This window comes from Triticum urartu, chromosome 4 (assembly GCF_003073215.2).
Source record: "Triticum urartu cultivar G1812 chromosome 4, Tu2.1, whole genome shotgun sequence".
Lineage (NCBI taxonomy): Eukaryota > Viridiplantae > Streptophyta > Magnoliopsida > Poales > Poaceae > Triticum > Triticum urartu.
The window spans coordinates 514,334,667-514,348,330 of NC_053025.1; positions in this window are offsets into that span (position 1 = coordinate 514,334,667).

Sequence of the window (13,664 nt, forward strand, 5' to 3'; positions counted from 1 at the left end):
GATAGCTACTCGCAACCAACGCGATTAGGGGTTGTCAAGCCCTTCACGGTCACTTACGAGAGTGAGATCTGATAGATAGAATATTTTTGGTATTTTTGATATAAAGATGCAAAGTAAAAAGTAAAGGCGAAGTAAATAGCAAAGCAATATAAAAGTGATGGAGATTGATATGATGAGAATAGACCCGGGGGGCATAGGTTTCACTAGTGGCTTCTCTCAAGAGCATAAGTATTCTACGGTGGGTGAACAAATTACTGTTGAGCAATTGATAGAATTGTGCATAATTATGAGAATATCTAGGCATGATCATGTATATAGGCATCACGTCCGTGACAAGTAGATCGAAACGATTCTGCATCTACTACTATTACTCCACTCATCGACCGCTATCTAGCATGCATCTAGAGTATTAAGTTTAAAAACAGAGTAACGCCTTAAGCAAGATGACATGATGTAGAGAGATAAATTCATGCAATATCAAATAAACCCCATCTTGTTATCCTTGATGGCAACGATACAATACGTGCCTTGCCGCCCCTTCTGTCACTGGGTAAGGACACCGCAAGATCGAACCCAAAGCTAAGCACTTCTCCCATGGCAAGAACTACCAATCTAGTTGGCCAAACCAAACAGATAATTCGAAGAGACTTGCAAAGATAACCAATCATGCATAAAAGAATTCAGAGAAGATTCAAATATTATTCATAGATAGACTTGATCATAAACCCACAATTCATCGGTCTCAACAAACACACCGCAAAAAGAAGATTACATCGAATAGATCTCCACAAGAGAGGGGGGGAACTTTGTATTGAGATTCAAAGAGAGAGAAGAAGCCATCTAGCTACTAACTATGGACCCGAAGGTCTGAGGTAAACTACTCACACTTCATCGGAGGGGCTAGGATGATGTAGAAGCCCTCCGTGATGACGACCCTCTTCCGGCGGAGCTCCGGAACTGGCCCCAAGATGGGATCTCGTGGATACAGAAAGTTGCAGCGGTGGAATTAGGTTTTTGGCTCCTGTTCTGATCGTTTGGGGGTACGTGTGTATATATAGGAGGAAGGAGTACGTCGGTGGAGCACCGAGGGGCCCACGAGGCAGGGGGCGCACCCTAGCGGGGGGTGCCCCCCACCCTCGTGACCACCTCTTTGATCCCTTGCAGTAGGGTCCAAGTCTCCTGGATCACGTTCGGTGAGAAAATCACGTTTCCGAAGATTTTATTCCGTTTGGACTCCGTTTGATATTCTGTTTATCCGAAACACTGAAATAGTCAAAAAACAACAATTCTGGGCTGGGCCTCCGGTTAATAGCTTAGTCCCAAAAATAATATAAAAGTGGAAAATAAAGCCCAATATAGTCCAAAACAGTAGATAATATAGCATGGAGCAATCAAAAATTATAGATACGTTGGAGACGTATCACTAGCCCAGTTCTATTTTTTTTAAAGAAATACCCAAACAAGGCGTACTTGCTTTATCGGCCCTGCTGGGCTGCAAATCTTTCAAGACGAGGAGAGTTTCATTCCGTTTGCCCAGAAATGGGCTGTACATTTTTAAAACACATCAAACCGGGAATTAGTTTCAAATTTTTTTCATTACAAGATCTTAAATTCCATTGATTTTTATGTGTGGACAATTATTTGGATTTTATATTTATATAAATTATTTTTCAAAATAGTTTGAATGTGAATCGATATTTCTGGATTAAAAACAGTTGACCGCACCGAAATATGCAAAATTTCGTATACTTTTTAACCATGGCCACAATATGGGGTGTAATGCTAACAAAAAGAAGATGGGCTCCAAAAAAATTCTTAAGAATTAGCAAATGGGCTGTACATTATTAGAAATAATGGCAGATGGGTTGTATGCTGTTTTCCACTGATTTGAGGCTGACTTGTGCGCCTACTATAGGTTGACGCGTATGCTTTCATAAAAAAGGTTGATGCACACGCAATGCCCTGTCAACTTAGTCAACACATGAGAGCAGTGACTGTTGGATGTCCATCCAACGGCTGTCGTGCATCTTCAATCTCTGTTCTTCATGCTCCAGCCGCTCAAACAAGCACCGGCGGGACTGCCTACTCCCTCCTCCCGCGGCCGGCTATGCTGCCGCGCAGGCCTCACGGCCCCACCATACTCCCATCGCTGGCCTAGCCATCCCTCTACTCACCCACACATGCTGTTATTCTCTGGCGACGGCAGATGAACCAGTAAACCCTCGTACCCCTCCGCGTGGGAAACAACTGCCGAGTATTCCCTGGCTCCGTGTTGTTCCCTTCCTAGGCCTCACCGTCATCCACCGCTCTGGTGCTCTCGGCGCGGCCTGGTCAACGTGGTCAATGAACGACATCCATCGGAAGTGTACTGTACGTGGAGAGGCTAACAGCTGTGTCCATGGCCGCACGCAAGGAAATGCCTCCTTATTACGTGCAAAATAATGATTCCTCCACCTAACAGCTAGGACCCACAGGAAGGGCCTCTGTATTTCGCGAAAAAAAACGTTCCCCCCGCTGACAGGTCGGACCCACCAGCTATATCTTCGCACGCAAGGCAGTGCCTCCTTATTATACCCAAAAAAATGAATACCCCCCTGCTAGCTGGGACCCACCATATTGTTGGGCTGACTTGTGGGCCTACTAAGTTGACGGGGACAGAGGGCTTTGCCAACTTAGTCAATACTCCAGTGATCGTATGATGTCCATCCAACGTCCATAGTGCTTCTTCAACCTCTGGTCTTCTTGCTCCAGCCGCCCAAAGCAGCGCCGGTCGTGCCGCCTACTCCTGCCTCCCGTGGCCGGTTGTGCTACCGCGGAGGCCTCACCGCCCCCATACAACTCCCACCACTGGCCAGGCCATCCCTCCACTCACCCACACCCCCTGTTATTCTACGGCGACGGCAGCCTCACTCCGCAGCCGAACCAGTGAACTCTCGTACTCCTCTCCGCGTGGGCATCCTCTGCCGCATCTTGCCCGGCTCCACGTCGTCCCCTTCCTAGGCCTCGCCGTCGTCCACCGCCGTGGTGCTCTCGGCGCGGTGTGGTCAATGTGGTCAATGACCGACTTCCATCGGAAGAGTACTGTACATGGAGAGGCTGACAGCTGGGTCCATGGCAGCCGCAAGGAAGTGCCTCCTTAATACGCGGAAAATAATTATTCCTCCACCTGACAGTGGGGACCCACCGGATGGGCCACCAGTATTTTGCAAAAAAATCGTTTCCCCCTGACTGCTGGGACCCACCGGACGGGCCACCGTATTTCGTGAAAAAATGTTCCCCCCGCTGCCAGCTCAGACCCACCGGAAGTGCCTCCTTATTACGCACAAAAAAATGAATACTCCCCTGGATAGCTGGGACCCACCTTGGTGGGAGGCTGACTTGTGGGCCCACTAAGTTGACGGGGACGAAGGGCTTTGTCAACTTAGTCAATCTGAATGATTCTAGCTCCAGTGACCGTACGATGTCCATCCAACGGCCGTAGTGCTTCTTCAACCTCTGGTCTTCTTGCTCCAGCCGCCCAAAGCAGCGCCAGTCATGCCACATGCTCCTGCCTCCCATGGCCGGTTGTGCTGCCGCAGAGGCCTCACCGCCCCCCTACTATTCCCACCGCTGGCCAGGCCCTGCGGCAACGGCAGCCTCACACCGCAGCCGAACCAGTGAACCCTCGTACTCCTCTCCGCGCGGGCTTCCACTGCCGCGTCTTCCCCGGCTCCGCGTCGTCCCCTTCCTAGGCCTCGCCGTCGTCCACCGCCGTGGTGCTCTCCGCGCGGCGTGGTCAACGTGGTCAAGGAACGACTTCCATCAGAAGAGTACTGTACGTGGAGAGGCTGACAGCTGGGTCCATGGCCACAGCCCAGTTGTTTTGTGATTTGCCAAGTGAGTCACTTTGTCAGGCCTGTTGGGTTGCAAATCTTTCAAGACGAGGAGAGCTTTCATTCGGCTGGCCGAGAAAATGGCCCATCAGTAATGAGAAATGGGATGTACATTTTTAAAACACATCAAACCAGCAATTAGTTTCAAATATCTTTTTTTTCATTTCAAGATTTTAAATTACATTAATTTTTATGCGTGGAGAATTTGTTGGATTTTATATTGATATACATTTATTTTTAAAATCAGTTTGAATGTGAGTCGAAATTTCGGGATTAAAAATAGTTCGGACCGCACCGAAATATGCAAAATTCCGTATAATTTTTTAATCGTGGCCACAATATGGACTGAAATGCTAACAAAAAGAATATGGGCTTCAAAAAACCTTAAGAATTAGCAAATGGGTTGTAAATTATTAGAAATAATGGCAGATGGGTTGTATGCTGTTTTCCACAGATTTGAGGCTTTCCTAAAAAAAGGTTGACACACAAGCACTGACTGTTGGATGTCCATCCAACGACCGTCGTGCTTCTTCAATCTCTGCTCTTCCTGCTCCAGCCGCTCAAACAAGCGCTGGCGGGACTGCCTGCTCCCTCCTCCCCACGGCCAGCTGTGCTGCCGCGCAGGCCTCACCGCCCCAACGTACTCCCATCGCTGGCCTAGCCATCCCTCTACTCACCCACACCTGTTGTTATTCTCCAGCGATGGCAGACGAACCAGTAAACCCTCGTACTCCTCCGCGTGGGAAACAACTGCCGAGTATTCCCTGGCTCCGTGTCATTCCCTTCATAGGCCTCGCCATCGTCCACCGCCGTGGTGCTCTCGGCACGGCGTGGTCAATGTGGTCAACGACCGATTTCCATCGGAAGAGTACTATGCGTGGAGACACTGACAGCTGGGTCCACGGCCGCAGCAAGGAAGTGCCTCCTTATTACGTGCAAAATAATTATTCCTCCACCTAACAGTAGGGACCCACCGGACGGGCAACCGTATTTTGCAAAAAGAATGTTCCCCCCTGACTGCTGGGACCCACCAGCTACACCTTCGCAAGCAAGGAAGTGCGTCCGGGCAAAAAAACAAAACGATTTGCCCCCCTGACTACTGGGACCCACCAGCTACATCTTCGCATGCAAGGAAGTGCCTGACAGTCAGGACCCACCTGGTCAAAGCATACGTAGCATTGTCATTCTGGTCGCGAATGTGTACGTACATATATACTGGTGGATGTAGAGGCGCGCACATAGCATGTACACGTACGTACAGTGGCCAGGGTGCAAGAAAGAAAATACGGCCACGTATGTGTACATACGGGCGGGGTCTCGAATGCCTACTCACGCATACGTACGGCGAGGGCTCGTTGACATGGCTGGGTCGGAACGGAGAAACAACGTCGTCGTCGTGTTTATGGGGAGGCAACGGAATGCGTCGTCTTCATGGAGAAGCAACAGAATGTGTCGTGTTCATCAGGAGGCAACGGAACGCGTGGGAGCCAACTGGTTGGGTCGGAGCAGAATGCATGGTCGTGTTCATCGAGAGGGCTTGGACGGAACAGGCGATGGAAACGAGGCCTGGCGTACCGCAGAACGGAGGAAACGGACCTCGTACGGTCGAAACGGGGGTCCTGTTGATCGGGAGGGGTGTGGCATACCGCAAAACGGAGGAAACGGACCTCATACGGTCGAAACGGGGGTCCTGTTGATCGGGAGGGGTGTGGCATACCGCAAAACGGACGAAACGGACCTCATACGGTCGAAACGGGGGTCCTGTTCATCGGGAGGGGTGTGGCATACCGCAAAACGGGACTCCACGGGATACTGTTCATCTCCACCGTCGACCCTCTCCAGCCTCCATGGGCTACCATCGACCTCCTCCAGCCTCCATGGGCTCCTATTCATCCAGCCTCCACCGCGCGCTACTCCACCGGCTACTGTTCAACCACCCCTCCACCGTCTACTGTTCATCTAGCCCTCCACACCATGGGTTCCTTTTCAACCACCCCTCCACGGGCCCCCCTCCACCATCTACTATTCATCCAGCCCTCCACACCACGGGGTCCTGTTCATCCAGAGGCAACGCCACCGCTCACTGTTCATCCAATCGATCGGCTTTAGTTAGCAGCAGTAGCGAAGGAATCGCTCGATCGGGTTCAGTTAACAGCCATCGATCGATCGCTCGGGTTCAGTAATGTGTAGCCTGCAGTGCAATCGCTTGGGTTCAGTTAGAGCCCAACGCCTCGCTCGGGTTCAGTTAGAGCCAACACCTCGCACACACGCGCGTACATGTACAAGAGAAACGTGCATCGCTCGGCCCCGACCTCCCACCGTAACCGGTAACTCCCCGAAATTTTCCTCGCCCTTGCTTCTACCATGTTTTTTTCGTCATGGACGGCCCAAAGAATGTTATGCAGCTGCGTCTCCGGCCCGCCCAGGACGAAAAGCCCATTTTCTGTCATGATTTTTTGTCATAGAAGTAGGAGCCCACCACATCTGTGATGATACCGGGTTTTGTCACAATTATCGTCATAGAAGTGTCATATGTATGACAAAAAAATTCGTTCGGCCCAAAATGTCACGGATGTGTCTTTTTTGTAGTGGGGGAGGAGCTAGCCAAGTTAATTAGGGCCGGATTCATCAGAGAAATAAAAAATCCGTACTGGCTAGCAAACCTGGTGATGGTGCCAAAGAAGGATAAATCCCGGTGCTTCTGCATCGATTTCAAAAACCTCAATAAAGCTTGCCCTAAGGATCCATTCCCTCTCCCCCGCATCGATCAAATTATTGATGCCACTGCGGGACACGACTCACTGTGTTTCCTCGACGCGTATTCCAAATACCATCAAATTAAATGAAGGAATCCAACCAAGCCGCAATGGCATTTATTACCCCATACGGGCCTTTCTGCTTGAACACTATGCCCTTTGGGCTCAAAAACACCGGCGCCACCTACCAACGCATGATTCAAACATGCCTGGAGAAACAAATCGGCAAGACAGTTGAAGCATATGTGGACGACGTCGTCATCAATACTAAGCGCATCGATTCATTAATAGATGACTTACGTCTCACATTCGACAATCTCCGGACATATGACATTAAGCTCAGTCCGGAAAAATGTGTTTTCAGAGTCCCCTCTAGAAAACTACTGGGCTTCATTGTTTCCAGTAGAGGAATCGAGGCAAATCCAACCAAAATCCGAGGTTAGTCACAATTGGCTACACCCACAGACCTTAAATAGGTCCAAAAACTAGCTCGATGTGTGGCAGCTTTAAGCCGCTTTATCTCCAGACTAGGAGAAAAAGCATTGCCACTTTATCGACTTCTCCGACACACTGATCACTTCGAGTGGACCGATGCAGCAATGGACGGATTAGAAGAAATAAAGGCTCTTTTAGCAAGCAAGCCAATCCTAGCCGTACCAAGCGTCAGCGAACCAATGTTATTATACATATCTGCAACACACCAAATGGTGAGCGCAGTACTCATCGTCGAACGAGAGGAGGATGGACACAAATTCCCACTCCAGAAGCCGGTATACTATGTATCCACTGTCCTAACTCCATGCAAGTCCCGGTACCCTCATTATCAAAAGATAGCATACGCAGTCTTCATGGCATCTCGGAAGCTACGACACAATTTCCAAGAATGCTCGATCACGGTGGCTTCCGAAGTTCCACTAAACAACATAATAAACAATCGCGACGCCACGGGCCAGATTGCCAAGTGGGCCATTGAGCTCCTTCCATTCGATATAACATATAAGCCACACCGGGCCATCAAATCCCAAGTACTGGCAGACTTCGTCGCCTTATGGACAGAAGCCGAACTCCCTAAAGAGTACGCCACATATTCCAACTGGGTCATGCACTTCGATGGTTCCAAAATGCGAGCGTGCTTAGGGGCGGGCGTTGTCTTAACATCCCCCGCTAGAGATAAAGTTCAATACGTACTCCAAATATTATACACATACTCCAACAATGCAGCCGAGTACGAGGCCTTATTGCATGGTCTTCAGATGGCTGTCTCCATGGGCATACAACGCCTGGAAGTGCGCGGGGACTTGAACCTCGTGATATCTCAAATAAATGGAGATTTCGATGCCAAGGATCCGAAGATGGCGGCTTACCGTAACGCCGTTCTCAAAATGTCGGCTCAGTTCGAGGGGCTCGAGTTTCACCATGTGGCTTGAGAAAGTAATCAAGCGGCGGATGTCCTTGCTCGCATCGGCGCCAAACGCGACCCCATCCCACCTAACATCTTTTTGGAAAGGCTTTTCAAGCCATCCGTGGTGTGGCAAGGGGAGAGCGGCAACGTCAGTCCGGATCTGACGATAACCCCAGATTCCGAACATACCATATCATCAGAGGCTCAGCCACCGAAATAACACCGTCGTCCAATCTTATTATGGAAGTCATTGACCCATGGACCGAACCCTTCTTGGCCTACCTCAATAGGCGAGAGCTCCCTGAGGATCAGAATGAGGCTCGCTGCATTGTCCGGCGTTCAAAAGCCTATAAGGTCCACGAAGGAGAACTCTACAAGAAAAGCGCTACCGGAGTACTTCAAAGATGTATCTCCGAGGAAGAGGGGTGGCAGCTCTTGGCTGAAATTCATGCCGGTCTTGGTGGTCACCACGTCATAGCTTGGGCCCTTGTAAGCAAGGCCTTCTGTACAGGTTTCTACTGGCCGACGGCCCGAGCAGATGCACAGCACCTTGTCCATCGTCGGATGCCAGCTTTTCGCCAACCAAAGCCATATGCCACCCACTGCTCTACAAACAATCCCCATCACTAAGTGGATAGAGCCCAAACCAGTTAAAACGGCCGAAGCTGGACCAGTGATGGACTTTATATCCGGCGTCGTACACCGTTACGGTGTCCCATGCTGCATCATCACCGACAACGACTCTAATTTTACAGCCAATGAGGTGAAAGCCTGGTGTGCTAATCTAGGCATTAAGCTCGATTACACCTCCATCTATCATCCGCAAACAAACGGTCAAGTCGAACGAGCCAATGGTCTTATTATGAGCGGCATCAAACCCAGACTAGTGCGGTCATTGAAAGAATCAGACAAGCACTGGGTTGAGGAGCTCGACTCCATACTCTGGGGGCTGCGGACCACGCCCAATCACACTACCGGATATACACCTTTCTTCATGGTGTACGGCGCAGAGGTTGTGTTACCCTGCGACATTATTCATGACTCACCTTGAGTGCGCATGTACGAAGAGAGAGAGAGAGGCCGAGCTTGATCGACAGGACAACTTAGATGCCCTGGAGGAGGAGCGCGATGTTGCAAAAGCCCATTCCGCATTTTATCAACAGCAGGCCCACAGATATCAAAGCAGAGAAGTACGGGCCAAGACTTACAATGTTGGCGAACTCGTTCTATGCTTGCCGGAGAAGAAAAAGGACAAACTCAAGCCCAAGTGGGAGGGTCCCTTCATCATCGACGAAGTTCTCACTAGAGGAGCATACCGCATGTGTGATGCATCAGACGACCGCCTAGAACCAAACCCCTGGAATGCGGCCAGACTCCGAAGATTCTATGCCTAGCGCCGAACCCTTTGTTTGTTTCCTCCTCCATATTGTTTACATTATTTTTTATCCTATCTTTTCGCCCTCGTTTATTAGCCTTAAATCTTTCGTGCAGCTAAACCATACACCTATGACATACACATTCTCAAATGTGTACGCCCATTATACCTGGGGGCTTCTTGCACAGAAACTTATTATTGTTATTTTTCGAGCATCAAGATCATCACATATGCGTTTTTTCCTCATATGTACCTTTTCTTTGCCATTATATGCATCGATATGACTTAAGTTTTGGCCAATTTGGGTTGCCTGGCTCCTGTGCTTATGCCCTACGTTCCCATTAGTTCAGCTAGGGCATAAAGGGAGCACCTCTGCGATTGTTACTGGCGGGTCATCCGGATGTGTACCTCAGACTAGGTGAAGCCAAAAGCTAGTATTCTTAAGGGAATATTTGGTCGGCGGAATAAAGATGTTTTACATTTCTTCCACTATGAACCCCCATATGTTACCTATACTACGATGTTTTCAATCATAGTTCGGACATGCATATTAACGTATGCACACCCAGGGAAATGAACCCTTAACGGAACTATTCTCTCTGGAAGATGTTTCTTACAATCACAATGTAATATAACATAACTAGCCGGATACAACTTGTCTGTTCAAGCAACTATAACCCCTATGCCTGGTTTCCACGCATACCCCGGTCTATTTTACCGCTCGAGTATTCGGAAACACTCCGCACCTTCGGGTCCAGAGGTCGAAGAAAAAAAGGTCGGCCATGACAATCATTTTACAATCCGGCTGGGAACAAATATATCAAGGAAAGTACATAGTCACTTGGACTCAAAATCTTCCTCCTCTATATCGTCCAACAGGTTGTTTAGCTTACAAACCTATTGGGAGCATTTGGCAGCTAATTCTACTTGGTCATATACCAAATTAACGGGAATTTCGTTCCCATCTGACCCTAGCGGTCTGACCCAGGCCATATGATTCGGATCAAGCTTGGTATACCGTGTTTTTACCATGGCCCAGGCCTCTCACGCACCTTCCCGACAGCCTGATATCTTCCATAATCGAATACGCCGTTGTGCCCCTTTGAACAGCTCCACGAGCTCCGCCATACCTCCTGCAGGAGAGGCGGATGGCCATAAAGCCTTGGCAACACTATGCATTGCCTGCCGAACTCGCTCGTGCATCTAGGACAGCTCTTGTAGTAGGCCGTCTTGAGATCCGGATATGTCTTCCTCGGGACGGTCGGTCAGCATACCTACAGACATAAATATGTTAGTTCCGGCCCTCGCCGAATCATAGGGAGGCAAGTTTGAAAAGCATACTGAATATGCCACCTTGTAGCCTCCTATTCTCCTTGACGGCGTCAACTAGCTGAGCTCGAACATCTTTTAGTTCTTCGCCCAGTTGGGTATGGGAATCCTACAGCTTGTTCCTTTCATCCCTGACCCGCGTCAGCACACGTTCTCCTGTGCATGTTGCCTTTTTGCCTCTTGTTCACCAGCCTGGGCGTCCTTCAGTTTCTCTCTCAGTTGCTCTCCTGATTCTGTCAGCAGAAACACAACAGTGTTAATATAACGGGTGTATGATTATACTTCTTTCCGCTAGGGAGAAACATTACCAGGTGGTGCCTCCTTGGATTTTTCCAATTCGGTGGTAGCCGCAGTTAGTTGAGTCTAACATTTTTCTAGCTCTTCAGACAGCAGGCTATTCTTCTCCATAAGGATCCCCTCGGTAGCCTTCCGCCATTCCTGTTGCGAGCGGATAGGTTACTATCCATTAACAATGATTTAGGGAGGGGAGTAAAATGGTGGGATTGGAGCTCACCCAACTAGGAGGATTACACATGGAAAATCCGTCTTGACATTGGAGATGAGTGAACTCCTCCTTCTCCCCTTAGTATAGTCCGGCCAATATTTTGGCCAAAGCAGCGGGGGTTTTCGGACCCTTCCGACCGCAGTGTGAGGCGTCATCTTCCCCATTATAGTGCCACATGGGAAGCCCTCCGTATTGAAGTGGTTGGACCCCCCGCACTATGGAGATCGCCATTACCTCAATTATTGATAATCCGGACTGGGCGAGCGTCTTAATCTTGCCCATCAACAGACTGACTTCCGCGCTATCCTCATCCTCGAAGCTCCGAGGGCACCAGCTGTGGCGTTTCTTCAATGGAGCACTTGAAAATTCGGGGAGACCCATCCGGACTGGGTCAGGAAGAGCGACGTCGTCAATATAGAACCATTCGGAAGGCTACTCGTCAGAAGCCTTCTTCGGCGTGCCGGACAGGTATCCGGTCCCGGTGATGCGCCATACCTCGGCTCCTCCCACTTCGAATATTGATCCCCCTTGATTACGAGGGACAAGGCAGAACATTGATACGTCTCCACCGTATCTATAATTTTTGGTTGTTCCATGCTATTATATTATCTGTTTTGGATGTTAATGGGCTTTATTTTACACTTTTATATTATTTTTGGGACTAACCTATTAACCGGAGGCCCAGCCTGAATTGCTGTTTTTGCCTATTTTAGTGTTTCGTAGAAAAGGAATATCAAACGGAGTCCAAACGGAATGAAACCTTCGGGGACGTGATTTTTGGAACAAACGTGATCTAGAGGACTTGGAGTGAACCCCAAGCAATCAATGAGGCAGCCATGAGGCTGGGGGCGCGCCCTCCCCCTCGTGGCCCCACCAACCTACATCTTCCTCCTATATATGTTCACATACCCTGCAAACATCCAGAAGCACCAAACACTATTTCCACCGCTGCAACCTTCTGTACCCAAGAGATCCCATCTTGGGGTCTTTTCCGGAGCTCCGCCGGAGGGGTCATTGATCACGAGGGGCCTCTACATCAACTCCATGGCCCCTCCGTTGATGTGTGAGTAGTTTACATCAGACCTTCGGGTCCATAGCTAGTAGCTAGATGGCTTCTTCTCTCTCTTTGGATCTCAATACAAAGTTCTCCTCGATTCTCTTGGAGATCTATTTGATGTAATCTTCTTTTGCGGTGTGTTTGTCGAGATCCAATGAATTATGGGTTTATGATCAAGATTATCTATGAACAGTATTTGAATCTTCTCTGAATTCTTTTATGTATGATTGGTTTATCTTTGCAAGTCTCTTTGAATTATCAGTTTGGTTTGGCCTACTAGATTGATCTTTCTTGCAATGGGAGAAGTGCTTAGCTTTGGGTTCAATCTTGCGGTGTCCTTTCCAAGTGACAGCAGGGGCAGCAAGGCACGTATTGTATTGTTGCCATCGAGGATAAAAATATGGGGTTTACATCATATTGCATGAGTTTATCCCTCTACATCATGTCATCTTGCTTAAGGCGTTACTCTGTTCTTATGAACTTAATACTCTAGATGCATGCTGGATAGCGGTCGATGTGTGGAGTAATAGTAGTAGATGCAGGCAGGAGTCGGTCTACTTGTCACAGACGTGATGCCTATATACATGATCATACATAGATATTCTCATAATTATTCGCTTTTCTATCAATTGCTCGACAGTAATTTGTTCACCCACCGTAATACGTATGTTTTCTTGAGAGAAGCCACTAGTGAAACCTATGGCCCTCGGGTGTATTTTCCATCATACAAGTTTCCAATCTATTTTATTTTGCAATCTTTACTTTCAATCTATATCCTAAAAATGCCAAAAAATACTTATCTTATTATTATCATCTCTATCAGATCTCACTCTTGCAAGTGGCCGTGAAGGGATTGACAACCCCTTTATCGCGTTGGTTGCGAGGTTCTTATTTGTTTGTGTAGGTACGAGGTGACTCACACGTGGTCTCCTACTAGATTGATACCTTGGTTCTCAAAAACTGAGGGAAATACTTATGCTGCTTTACTGCACCACCCTTTCCTCTTCAAGGGAAAACCAACGCAGTGCTCAAGAGGTAGCAAGAAGGATTTCTGGCGCTGTTGCCGGGGAGATCTATGCCAAGTCAAGACATACCAAGTACCCATCACAACTATTATCCTTCGCATTACATCATTTGTCATTTGCCTCTCGTTTTCCTCTCCCCCACTTCACCCTTGCCGTTTTATTCGCCCTTCTTCTGTTCGCCTTTCCATTTGCTTTGATGTCCTACTTGGATCGTTTGCTCATGTGGTTTTAATAGTTGTTTATTTATTGCTAAACAGAGAACCTAAGATCTATGGATCCTCATCCGCTAGCTAATTTTTTTAAGAGATCCAATTATGATGAAACCAATTGCTAGTGAGTTTTG